Genomic DNA, 14,549 nt, shown 5'->3' on the forward strand with positions numbered 1-14,549 from the left:
AAGTGTATTATAAATAATTGTATACGTAATGAAAGAGTTGATTAAGTAGCTCAAATATTCTGTTTATTCTTATTTGCGAAATTTTAATGTTATGTAATCAGTTATGTAAGAGTAGAGCGTTGTGTTACATTAGCGAAATGTTTACGTTCATGCGTTGTCATGGAGACGCATGAAATAAACAAACACGAGTCGAATACAGCGTGACCTTCGGACTAAAAGGGTTGGAAAAGAAATAAGAGAAGATTTTTAATTAGAGAGAAGAGAGGAAGTTTTTGCGGAGCGGAAAGGAGGGTAGGATACAAGCAAAGGAAGTGGAAGAAAATTATAAGTTCTCTAGGGCAGAAATTCATGAGAATAGTGTTTAGAAATGAGCCAAAACATAGTGAATCATATACTTAGCTGCAAGTGAAGTCAGCTGTGTTGTAAAGGAAAATTAATGCCGTATCCGGATAAATAAAGAACTGGACATTCAATAAAAAATTCTGATTAGTTCCAGTTAGTCTAGGATTACGTCTTAATACTATGTTGCCCTGAGAAGAATTATATTGAATTAACTAGTTTGAGAAAAGTAAACAAGGAAAGATATCAGTGCCTTATTGATGTGTTTTTTTTTTTTTTGAGTAGTGAAGCGCGATTAACAGTAGTTCAGTTAAATCGTTGGAGAATCTTTATTAATGTGTTCCACTAACGTAAATAAGTTAATTCATAAGTGTGCTCACAATTAATTGATGTATTGAAGATTGTATCTGGTAAGAGTAGTCATACTTGTTTGTTTATTCTAACATTAACATATCTTCGAAGTTTAAAGTCCGAAATAAGATTGCTTGGAATATTGTCTACCTTGGAATATTAGTGCTTCCTGTGAATTTTAAACATTAAATACAGCTGATAGATATTTGGAGACTGTTTAAATAAGAAGTTTCGTTTTACTAACTTGAGTTAAGAAAGCTTGTAATTTTGAAGCTGTGAATTGTATGTCAAAGTTTAGAACATTGAACTAGAATGAGTGACTTAGCAAGATGTATTAAGTTATTTGTATTGTTTCATTTAAAAGTAGAATTCATGTATTTGTTATATATATCATATATTAAATGTTTTATTTTGTTAATCTAAATATTGTGTTTGCCTGAACTCCCTTTTATTGCACCGTTCATAAAAAATTCGAATCTTGCGGGAACCCCAAGTGGAATAGTAAATAATTCGGCCTAAACTAATGAGAAGACTGCTAATTTAATTAAGAATTGATCCTACTATTTTATATAGACTAATCTAAAAATAGGGTGGCGCAGTATAATTATAAATTTCTCTACTTTTAGATCGGTGATCAATTTGCGATTAAGTGTTATATTGATAAGAGTGACTTGAACCAAGATGGCGGATTTAGAACATAACATGAAAATAGAACGTCACGACAGCAACATTTATAGAGAACATTAGAGCGCCATGAGAAAAGTGAAGCACATATCAAATATTACAAGTCATGGATCGATTTAAAAAAGTCATTTATAAATAATAATACAATAGATGCGGTAAATGAACAATTCATAAAACTAGAAAAAAATCGGTAATAGAAAGGATTATTTATACAGTTCAGTTTTTAGCAGGACAAAATTTAGCTTTCAGAGGTAACAGTAATAAACGTTTTGAAGATAGCAACGGTATTTTTTTTAAAATTAATAGAAACTGTAATAAAATTCGATAATATAATGGCAGATCATATAAGTCGAATACAAACTGATAACAACAAAATGCCACATTATTTAGGCGAAAAAAATGCAAAATGAAATAATTTCAATAATAGAAGAAAAATAAAATCTAATATTGTTAAAATGCTAAAATTAAATAAATATTACGCTATCATTTTAGACACCACTCCAGACGCATACGAAAATCAATTAAGTATTGTTGTAAGATTTGTTTACCTCGATAATGACAACAAGAAAATATAAATCAGAGAACACTTTTTAGGATTTTATTCAATTACTAACTCAACAGGCGAAGGTTTAACAAATTTTGTTGTATATTTTTTGCAATCAGAAAATATAAATCTTTACGATTTACGTGCTCAAGTATGTGATAACGGGGCGAACATGAAGGGCAAAAATCAGGGTCACCAAAAGAGAATATTAGATATGAACCTGAGACCGTTTTACGTACTATGTGCCTCTCATATGCTTAATCTAGTTGTAAATGATGCTGCAAGTGTTCCGCGTGAAATAGCAATTTTTTTTTTCATTAATTCAGGAAATGTATATATTTTTTTCGAAATCAGCCTATCGTTGGAAAATTTTAAAAGAGGAATGCCCAAGTTTTACTAAAAAAAAAGTTTGTGATACGAGATGGTCAAACCGCATAGATGCTGTGAAAGCTTTAAGGTATAATTTAGAAAAAATATACGATGCTTTGTACATTTTATATGAAAATAAATCAAGAGATAGCAACACAAGGAACGAAGCTGAATCATTATTATTAAAAATTAAATCTTTCAAATTCATATGTTCTCTTGTTATATGGCACCAAATCTTATCGAAATTAATGTCATAAGTAATTTGATGTAAAAACCTGATGTCTACAATAATGAAAATGTTGATAGACGTAAAAAATTATTTAAAGGATTGTAGAACAGTTGAGGCATTCAAAAGTATGTTAGGGGAAGCAACCGAAATTGCAAATACAGTGGATTGTGATCCAATTTTTCCTTGTATGCAAATAGTCAGACCTCGGAAAACAAAAAGATTATTCTCGTATGAAAGTGAAGATGAAAGTTATTCAATTCCAAGAACAAATTTCAAAGTCAATTTTTATTTAGTTTTAATTGATATAGCTATTTCAAAACTTGATGAAAGATTTACATTATTGAAAGAACATAATGAATGACGTTTTTGAATTTTTAAATGACATTTATTTATTAAAAACAATGGAGAAAAAAGAAAAATTAAAATATTGTAAAGATTTGGAAATAAAATTGACAGATAGCAAAGTTTCTGATATAAACTCCTTGGAATTATGCGAGGAAATAGAAAATATTTTAATCTATCTTAATCCGAATATGAACGCATTTTCGGTACTTGAGTATATATTTTCGAATGATCTTCTTAGGGTTTTCCCCAATTTGTCAATAACACTAAGAATTTATTTAACAATACCTGTGACTGTTGCAACTGGCGAGAGATCATTTTCAAATCTGAAAATTATAAAAAATCATCTCCGCAGTACCACGACACAGGATAGACTGAACAATTTAAGTCTTATTAGCATAGAACATCAAATTGCTACTAATTTACATATGGAGGATATAATAAATGATTTTGCTACAAAAAAATCACGTCAAGTAAATTTTACATAAAGGCATGTGCAATTAATCTTTGTTTATATTAAGAAATAATTGTTGTTCTTTTATAGTTTGTTTTTGAAAAAATGTTAAAAATAACTATACAAAACTATGTATTCTGTGTTTTTAATAAATACGACATATGACATTATGTAAATTAAGGGGATATTAAATCCCACATTACTTCAAGGCCGAATAAAAAACTCAAAGATAGGAATCAAAGAGTTTCATGCCGAATATAGCAAACTATAAAAGTTTCGGCGGATTGTAGCGTAAGCTAAAGGACGTAGTTCAACGCTAGGGCAACTCGTAGCAAGGTGGGTAAAGTTCTGATCACTATTCTTAGTAGTTCCCATAATGTAAAACACATCTCTCTTTGATTACTATCTTTGAGTTTCTTATTTGGCTTTGAACTAATGTGGGATTTAATATCCTCTTAATTTAAATAATGTTACATCGCCGAAGTTAAGCCTATTGGCTCTTTATTTAAGTAAGACATGTAACTTTTGGTTTGCATAAATTGTTATTTTAGTTATTGTAGTAAATACTACATGCAATTTCTTTTAGTTAATTTTTTTAAGAGGTGACTGATAAAAGTTTGCACCTGGGCAGCAAATACCCTTGGCGCGTCGCTGTATCTTAGCAAAGTAAGCATTCATTAATTGAATAATCTCATTACCTTCTGACACTAGAGCACCATCTGCATTCGATAAAGTTATTCTTCCACTTTCTTTCTTTCTTTTGCTTACACGCTAACGATAAAACTGTTTTGTATTGCCATTAGCTTGCACAGCTAATTTCGTTTCATACTCCGATTTAGCTCTCCACATAATACTCGTTACTATTCTGGCCTCAGCTTTATATATTTCATAGCTTTTCTTGGTCTTATTCTCAACATATTCTTTCTACATCATCTTCTTCCTTCGGATCTCTTGCTTAATAATGTTGCACATCCATTACAGTTCTAACCTATTTATTCTTCCAACACTAGGGATACATTCAGTTTCCGCCTCGTTTAAGCACTTTTTCTAAGATTTCCATGTATTGCTGAAATTTTTGCCATTATGTAACTAATACCATGGGACCAAACATGGTATTCTCCTGAGTTGATCATAATTTCCAGCTTTGTAGTTCAGCATGTAACCTGTTGTAATAGGAACATTAATATAATCAGATACTTCTCAAGAAAGCACAGCATGATCACTCTCACCAACTGATGTTAAACTGGTCATGTTCTTAAAATGAACAAAACTCTTTGCCTTCGAGTTCCTTCTTTCACATGCTTGAGAAAATTGTCTCACAACATTTCAATAAATTCATCTAATTCTTTTCGTGAGATTTCTCTGCTACCGAATGAATGTTTGGATGATGATCATTCGTTTAGTACCAAAATAAATTCGGCTAAATTTGTGACGCATTTCTTTCTTCGTCTCATGCACCTGAGCCGCCAAGTCTGTAGCAACACCCTACCATACATTTCAGTTTGTTAGCCTCTACTTCACACCAGATAGCTTCAGACTCACAGCTACATGGGACATTGTAACATCCTTTTTTGCGTTTCTATTATAACTGGATTAAGTCATCTGATATCATCAGTAGTACTCCCCCTCCTTCCCTATTATCTTGTCATTTCTAAAAATATTATACCCATTACACTCGATTACAGTTACCATATCTGTTTCTGATAGCCAGATTTCACTAATGCTAACAATCTTAAGCCTCATTATTATTATTATTATTTGACACCTCCAGGGAGTCCGAAGACTCATCGAGGGAGAGTGTGCCAACAGCATCGAACAATTGGTCCCCTTCCAACTACTAACCGCGTTCAAACTTACTTAACTGAGCCATTAGTAGCAGAGGCTCTACCAATCGACCAACCTTTGTCTTCGAGTTCCTTCTTTCACATGCTTGAGAAAATTGTCTCACAACATTTCAATAAATTCATCTAATTCTTTTCATAAGATTTCTCTGCTACCGAATGAATGTTTGGATGATGATCATTCGTTTAGTACCGTACTAAATTCGGCTAAATTTGTGACGCATTTCTTTCTTCGTCTCATGCACCTGAGCCGCCAAGTCTGTAGCAACACCCTACCATACATTTCATTTTGTTAGCCTCTACTTCACACCAGATAGCTTCAGACTCACAGCTACATGGGACATTGTAACATCCTTTTTTGCGTTTCTACCATAACTGGATTAAGTCATCTGATATCATCAGTAGTACTCCCCCTCCTTCCCTATTATCTTGTCATTTCTAAAAATATTATACCCATTACACTCGATTACAGTTACCATATCTGTTTCTGATAGCCAGATTTCACTAATGCTAACAATCTTAAGCCTCATTATTATTATTATTATTTGACACCTCCAGGGAGTCCAAAGACTCATCGAGGGAGAGTGTGCCAACAGCAACGAACAATTGGTCCCCTTCCGACTACTAACCGCGTTCAAACTTACTTAACTGAGCCATTAGCAGCAGAGGCTCTACCAATCGACCAACCTTTGTCTTCGAGTTCCTTCTTACACATGCTTGAGAAAGTTGTCTCACAACATTTCAATAAATTCATCTAATTCTTTTCATAAGATTTTTCTGCTACCGAATGAATGTTTGGATGATGATCATTCGTTTAGTACCGTACTAAATTTGGCTAAATTTGTGACGCATTTCTTTCTTCGTGTCATGCACCTGAGCCGCCAAGTCGGTAGCAACATCCGACGATACATTTTTCTTTTTATATATTTTATCATCATCATCATCAAATTCCTGCCATGTACCCTCAAGGGGTGTACAGGATATGACAGTACTACATGAAAAAATTACATCATTCCTAACTTCCTATCTACAATTTTCCTCCAAATCAGTCTGTTACTTGTCACGACTCCAACATTATCAGATCTTATATTTCTATCGTCTAAGGCACTTTGTACCGTATTAATCCACCTATATCTTGGTCTTCCTCTGGGTCGTTTTCCTGCCAACTTGGCAGAGAACACTTGTTTTGCTAATCTTTCCTCTCCCATTCTATTTAAGTGACCATACCATCTGAGATTAGCTCTGCTAACGCATTCCTGGATGCTGACAATGTCAAGTTCTTTCCTAATATCCTCATTTTTAATATGATATTGCCATTGATGCCATCTGTTCACGCCTCTAATCTTTCTCAGGACTCTCATATCTGCGGTCTCTAGTCTTTGGTCAAGTGTTTTACTTCTGACCCAGCTCTCAGATCCATAAGTTAAAATTGGTTTGAACACAGTCTTGTATACAGCTAATTTAGTGTTCCGACTAATTTCTTTCTTATTCCATATGAATTTATTCAATTGACTTCTCACGATACCAGCTTTGCTGATTCTGTTGTTTATTTCTATATTTAGTTTACCATCTTCAGTAAAAATTGTGCCTAAGTAGCTGAAATGTTTTACTTGTTCCACAGGTTCTCCATTCACAACACAGTTGACATTTTCAATGATTCTGCCTATTTTCATTGTCTTTGTCTTTTTATTGCTAACCTTCATACCATATCTATTACAACAGCGATTCAATTTAGTCAGAGAACCTTGCAGACTTGTATCGGATTTATTTAGAAGTATAACATCATCCGCATAAAGCAAAGAGCTGACATTAACATCTCCAATTTTGATATCAGGTTTAATACCACATTCCTTCATAATGTGATCCATATAGATAATGAATAACAGAGGGGATAATGTACATCCTTGTCTCACACCAGATTTAACATTAAACCATCTTCCTGTACTTCCTTCAATTCTAACTGCTGACTCACAACTCAAATAAAGACTAAGTATTGCTTGGTATAATGCCCCATTGACACCATATAACTGCAGCGTATTGAACAGCTTCTCTCTTGGCACCTTGTCATATGCCTTTTCCAAATCGACAAAACTTAAATACAGATCTTTGTTATATTCCCATGCTTTCTCGACTATTTGTCGTAAAGTGAAGATCTGATCCTGACAGCCTCTATTTGGCCTGAATCCAGCTTGTTCTTCACCAAGTTTTTCTTCCACAATTCTTCTCAACCGTTTCTCAAGTATACTTGCATAGATCTTGCCAGGAACACTCAGTAGGGAAATACCTCTGTAATTCTCACATTCAGTTTTATTTCCCTTTTTATATATGGGTACTATGAGAGCTCTACTCCAATCATCGGGAATTCGTCCCTCTGTCCAGGCTTTCTGAACTATGCAGTGCAGCCACTGCAAGACTCTTATACCACCATACTTCAGCATTTCTGGTCGAATATCATCTACTCCTACTGCCTTTCCACATTTCAAGCCTTTGATGGCTTTTTCTACTTCAAGTATGGATATGTATTCCTGACTGCATGCCTGGTCAGTGTTTTTTATCACTGTGTTGTCATCACTGCTTGTTTCATTTAGCAGTTTTTCAAAGTAATTACTCCATACTTCAAGGATATCTTTTTCTCCTGTTTTCATTTCACCTTTATCATCTCTAATTCCTTTTACAGCACTCTTTCCTCCATTCCTAAGCTTCTTCAACAACCTCCAGAATATTTTGCCACCTTCTTGATATTTATTTTCTATATTCTTGACAAAGTCCTCCCATGACTTTTGTTTAGCTAGTTTTACACACTGTTTAGCTTTCTTACATTTGTCTCTGTATTCTGTAAGAGTAAAAGCTGACTTATTTGCCAGGAACTTTTGATATGCTTTCTTCTTTTCCTTCACTGCCTCTTTAACTTCCTGTGTCCACCAGGGAGTTCTGATTTTTTTATCTTTGCACACAACCTCACCACATGCCTCTCTGGCAGAATCAATCAATGTTTCCTTCAGAGTTTGCCACTGAATCTCCAAGGTTTGATTCCTGTTCTCAAACTCTTTCATTTTCTTTTCAATAATATTTCTGTATTTTAGTCTACAGTTTACATCTGAGAGCTGCTCAACTTTTATTCGCTTTAAAACTTTCTTACATGTTATTCTTTTCAATATGAAATTCAATTTTATCCTGCTCAAGACTAAATAGTGATCACTTCCAATTTCAAATCCTCTGTACACTCTGGTGTCCTGCACCAGGGAGAAAACATCACTATCAACAATAACATAGTCAATGAGACTTTTCTTATTCCTAGCCTCTTCTCTCCATGTGAATTTGTGCACATTTTTATGTTGGAACATGGTGTTAGTAGTAACCAGTCCATGTCCTGAGCAGAAATCCAACAGATATTTGCCATTATTATTAGCTTTGCTCTTTTCTCCAAATTTTCCCAAAATATTTTTGTATGTCTTATAAAAATTTTTAAATTTTAAAATTTTAAAATTTTTAAATTTTAAAAATTTTTATATATTTTATAAAAATTATATATTTATATATTTTATACATTTTCTCATCGTACTCAATGAAGCAACGATCTCAATCCCTTTGTTTCTTATGCTCCTACATTTGTGTATATTCATGACCATTTACCACCTAGCATGTTCTTATAATTAGGTATGTAATATATTTGGCCTTGTTGTAGAACTTTATCTTTTCCCTCCCTAGACATACTCGAAAGGCCAGAACCCATATCTCATTTTCTACCCCTTCACCAGATACATAACCATGTTCAAAGCCATTCATATCTTCATCACGTTTGCCTAGCATAGTCGAACTTCCACACACATTTTCCCCATTGCACCCTTGATAAGCTTATTTCCCTGATTTTCTGCATTACGTCTCATATTAATAAGTAATTTTTCTAGGCTTCTAATGCCAAATGGATTCAAGTCCTCCCTCTTATGCAAGTCTTTTCTGTCATCACACTCCCTCCACACATCTAACACTCATATCCATTTCATTTCTACACAGATGTCAAGTCCTGGAGAATGACTTGACATCCATCTTCGTTCATAATTCTTATATATGTTCAGGACCTTGCTTACACTTTTCGGTGGCCCAAGGCGATAGATTGCTCCAGCACCCATGGAGCACTCTAATCTCATTGTTTGGGACTTTTGATTTGGTCCTAATTTTTCGGGCCTTGAGGTAGAGCGTCGTGCGCCTGTACATAAGAACGTATATGTTATTATTATTATTGTAACGGTGTCTCCATGGAGTCAAAAGACTCATCGCGGGAGACCCGACATTGACATACTAACCATTATTTACACAACACCTGTCATACCTCTCCTTAAATTCATTCACAGTTGAAGCATTCACAATCACCTCTGGCAAAGCATTCCACCCATTCACAACCCTCCAAGTAAAAAATCCAGTCCTAACACCCTTGTTAACCACACTCTTACACAATCTCCAGGGATGGTCCCTCGTTCTCTCACATCCTGCAATGGTCTTAAGAATATCATGAGTATCAATCCTGTAAAATCCCTTTAACAATTTAAATACCTCTATCATATCTCCTCTCCTACGTCTATCAGCTAGTTTTTGGAGCCCACAGATCATCAATCTATCCTTATAGGGAACATCCCACAGACCTGCAACAATCTTTGTAACCCGCCTCTGAATCCTCTCCACCACTTCCGCATCACCAAGAAATCCTGGCGACCAGATATGTGCACAATAGTCCAAATGCGGCTTTATTAATGCCTTATAGAGTGGAACAATAACTTCCCTATCCCTGCTTGTTAGTGTATTCCTCAACAACCATGTAATTTGATGTGATGTTTTGGCAATCTTTGCAATATGGCCTTTAAACTTAAGTTCTCTGTCCACAATAACTCCCAAGTCTCTTGTCTCATCAACTTCCTGCAGTTCAGTTCCGTTAATATAGTAAACAACATGCGATGTCATCCTCCCGAAGTGTGTCACATTACACTTAGCCACGTTGAACTGACAGCCATTTACCCCAGTCCATACCATCAGCCTATTTAAGTCATCCTGTAAAATTTCCACATCATTTGAATTGATTATCGCTCTTCCCAATTTTGCATCATCAGCAAACAAGTGGATATTTCCAATATCATTGATGTACAAATTAAACAATAGAGGACCAAGAACTGAGCCCTGAGGTACACCACTAGTCACTTGCCTTTTCCTGGACTCAGCTCCTCCGTAAACCACTCTTTGATATCTGTCCACCAGCCAACCTTTAATCAAATCACCATCTTCGGATCCAAACCCATTTGCTCTAATTTAGGTAACAGAGCTCCATGTGGAATCCTGTCAAAAGGCTTTGCAAAGTCAAGCAGTATCACTGAGTAAAGATTTCCTTTATCCAACTCCACTGTTACTTTATTATAGAATGCAAGCAAATTGCTTAGGCAAGACCTACCTTCATAAAACCATGTTGCCCCTTATAAAGTATCATATTGCTGTCCACCCAGTCCTGAATTCTAATTTTAACCGATTTCTCCAAAGTCTTAACCACCACTCCAGATATACTGATTGGTCTATAATTTGCAACCTCAGTCTTAGAGCCTCCCTTGTGCAATGGAACTATTTTCCCCCTCTTTACACTCTATTGGCACTTTACCAGAACTGAGGCTTAAATTAAACATTCTGGTTAGAGGAGTTGCTAATTCTCTTACACATTCTCGTAACACATGGGCCGATATGCCATCTAACCCAATGGTAGTGTTAGCATTAAGGTTCTTTAATATATTAAGCACCTCAATTTCATCTATCTCTATACTCTCAATGCCACATCTGACACTGCACTATCACTACGAAGATGGTACACTTTTGCGAAATGATCACTAAGCAACTCAACTATTTGATTAGCTTCAGTAATTTCCCTACCATCAACACTTTTTAAAGTAATCTTTCCATGGATATTCTTCCTTTTACTAGCCACATAGCGAAAGAACTCTTTAGGGTTTCTTTTGGATTCATCAGCTAGCTTCCTCTCATAATTAGCTTTGGCTTTCCTTACCATACAGGTTACTCTCTTTGCCTGTACCTTATATTGCTCATAGGAACGCTCATCACCTTTTTCTTTATACGTCCTCCACAACCTTTTCTTTATCTGCAACTCCTGTTTAATAGTATTATTCATCCATTTTATTCCTACTTGATTTCTCCTTCTGACTCTGGGAATGCAGTCTGATACAGCTTTCTTCAAATACTCCTTGAGAATCTCCCACGCACCATCAACATCTCTCCCCTTGAATTTCTCATGCCATAATACAGGTGAAAGCTGACTTCTCAGCTTGCCATAATCACCAGCCTTGTAATTCCACATATACCCATTCTTAAAAGAATATTCAGCACGTCTTTCAATCTCCCAGGTCAAGACCACATGATCGCTTTCCCCAAGTGGAGACATTGTAACTAAATTACTTACTGATATGTTCTCCGATGTTATGACCAGATCTAACACTCTAGAATCTCTTGTCCCTTCCATCACATGCTGTCTCAGGTAATTATCTCTTAACAACTGTATAAACTCCATTTCCTTTGTTCCTTGTGACCATTCCTTCCCCCAATCGATGTCCCCAAAGTTAAAATCCCCCATAATAATTACTTGACCTTTACTCATCGTGATAATTTGCCAGTACATGCTATCTACATTCTCCCTTATTCCCCTTGGATTATAGCAACAATCAATTACATATTTTGCCTTGTTAATCTCTATCTCACACCAAACAGCCTCTAATGAACTGCCCTCTATATATCTGTCACAGTGAGGTACTTCTATCTTTTTTTGGCTTTAATGTTTCGTCTATCACTAATAAAACCCGTCCCCCCATTCTGTCATCTCTGTCCTGCCTGAAAATACTGTACCCCTTACATTCAATCCCAATAACTATATCATTCTTGGTTAACCAAGTTTCACTAATTCCTATAATTTTTGGCCATGTTGTAATAAGTAATGACAAAAATTCTTCACACTTATTCCTAATACTTCGAGCATTAGTATACATAAACTGCAATACTCCCTTCCTCCCATAACATCCCTGTGTGCGAATTACCCCACTCTGTATACTGTTAACATTCTGCGAACAATTAATCCCAATTTCACAACGATTAACGACCTTAGTACTATTTACAGCTGACTCTATCACCTGCCTCCCTAGCAAATCCCATTTCCCTGTTTATGACCCTTTACTCTGTCCTTTATCAATAAATGTTCTAAATGTCAAGCTCCTAATCCATTTAAGTGCAAACCATCTCTCTTAAAATACTCCTTCCTTTTATCAAACTCATCCCAGACATTCATAAAATGAATATTCAGTTTCATTTCTTTGCAAAACCTTTTACACAATCTTCACACCATTCCATTTACTATAATCCCTCTTCTGTTCATTTCATCATAATCAATTCGTGGTAGCACACTCACGATCTTTCCACTCTCACTCTTCGCATTCATTGCTATGATTAAATCCTTCAAATCCCGTCTTACAGAAAATCTTTCGCTACGTAGATCATTCGTCCCTATAACTGCAATAATCTCACTCACTCCATCTTTCTGCAATTTCACAGCCCCAGTTATATCCTTAATCTTTGACCCTGGATAACACGCTTTAATTACTCTACCATCCTTCACACCCTTAATTATAGAATTCCCATACAGCACAACATCTTTTTTGCTTCTTAACTTGACATCGTTTACTCCCACTGATGCTTGTTTTTGTTCCTGAACCTCTCTCACATTCTTTAGTATGTCACTCAGCAATATGTATCTATTTCTGCACTATTTATTCCATGCACATATTCACTTCTGTCATTCTCATACTTTGTCATTCTTAATCCCCCCCCCCATACTTCCTATTCCATAAAAAACATTAGAACATATTGGAATTCTAAAAGATAGATTATACAATTTGGTCTGATCAAAATTATAAAATATATTACAGTCATTTAAAAATGTACGTTCATTTGTTTCAGGAGAACTTGCACAACACAGTCTACTCCACATGCTTCTATCAGATATATTGGGATATGGCTGCATAAAACATGTATGTTCCCTATGTGACGGATGGTAGCTAACTGCGAAGTCTTGATGATCACTTAAACTTGGGATATTAGTCAAACCAGATGTATCATCATATATTACATTAAAACTTCTGCGATCATACGAGTCAATTAATACAGGCAAAACATTTGATATATTAGAAGATGTGGAATGGACTGCACAATCTTTCGTTTCTACCTTGACATCAGATTCAAGAGGGGATACTATAGAAACACAAGATGATAAAGATGTTAAGTAATCTGGATTGACATCCCCAGCAACTACAGAAGAAATGGCTGACTCAGATGACATACCCAAGATTGTGACTGGCAGGTGAGAATCAACCGTAGCATCAGAAACCGACAATACACTGCCATGCACACATTCACCTGAATTGATGAAAGGACCGTCATCACCGCTAAACACCGTGACTGGAAGGCGAGAATCAACTGCAGCATCAGAAACCGACAAAACACCGTTATGCACACATTCACTGAATTGAGGAAAGGACTGTTGTCATCACTACCCAAGGTTGTGACTGGTAGGTGAGAATCAACTGTAGCATTAGACACTGAACATGACAATACACCCGTATGCACACTTTCAGCTGACAGTTGGCCCTCAGCAACCAAGTGAACAATGATCATTTTCTCTGCTTCGTGACAATCATAATCTGAAGCTCTCTGCTGTATGCCTTCCACAGAATCATTGTACTTATTAGAAACTTCCAAAAAATCTTTCATTTTTAGGAACGCTGCAGATTTTAACAATGATGGAAGCATATCCTATGAAATATTAATTTCACCATGGTACATATATTGGATCATCAACCTTAAGTCGTTGAACTTCATGTCATTTAATGTCACAACAGGATGACTACTTGGGTTCTCTAAAAATAAGCTGTACAGAAGAGTGCTGCTTGCAGATAGTACTATTTTGTGAGCCTTAAGGGTCATTCCTTCATACGATAATGTTACATCCACGAAACTTTCACTAGCAAGTAATTTATTAAAAACAGACAATATATTATTACTATTATTACTATTACTATTATTACGGGCAACTCCAGGGAGTCATTGGACTCATCGAGGGAGGCCCCAAATCATATTCATCACAACTATTTGACATTCATACAGTATCTATCATACCTCGCCTTAAACTCATTCACTGTCACAGCATCCACCACAGACTCAGGGAGCGCATTCCACTCATTCACTACTCTAAAAGTAAAGAACCCAGCTCTAACACCTTTACTAACCACACTTTTGCCCAGTTTCCATGGATGTCCCCTAGTCCTCCCACAACCAGCCCTGTTCTCAAAAATATCTTCTGAATTA

At 35.6% G+C, this 14,549-nt stretch overlaps 1 protein-coding gene across 2 annotated transcripts in view; it reads left to right on the forward strand.

Annotated features, from left to right (window-relative positions):
* Nucleotides 1-284: 284 nt before the first annotated feature.
* The window catches only part of LOC150105073 (uncharacterized), a 162,282-nt gene continuing 148,017 nt past the window's right edge, over nucleotides 285-14,549 (forward strand). Inside the window, exon 1 of one of the 2 annotated variants that reach the window (XM_090396130.1) lies at nucleotides 285-749. The gene's annotated coding sequence lies outside the window, so the exon portion shown is untranslated. Of the gene's footprint in view, nucleotides 750-13,732; nucleotides 13,754-14,549 lie in introns of those variants that run through there. The other variant, XM_090396131.1, reaches the window with a different exon arrangement.

The sequence above is a fragment of the Typopeltis vanoorti genome, chromosome 7 (genome assembly GCF_054136105.1).
Source record: "Typopeltis vanoorti isolate ZY-2024b chromosome 7, IOZ_Tvanoo_1.0, whole genome shotgun sequence".
In the NCBI taxonomy this organism is placed as follows: Eukaryota; Metazoa; Arthropoda; class Arachnida; order Uropygi; family Thelyphonidae; genus Typopeltis; species Typopeltis vanoorti.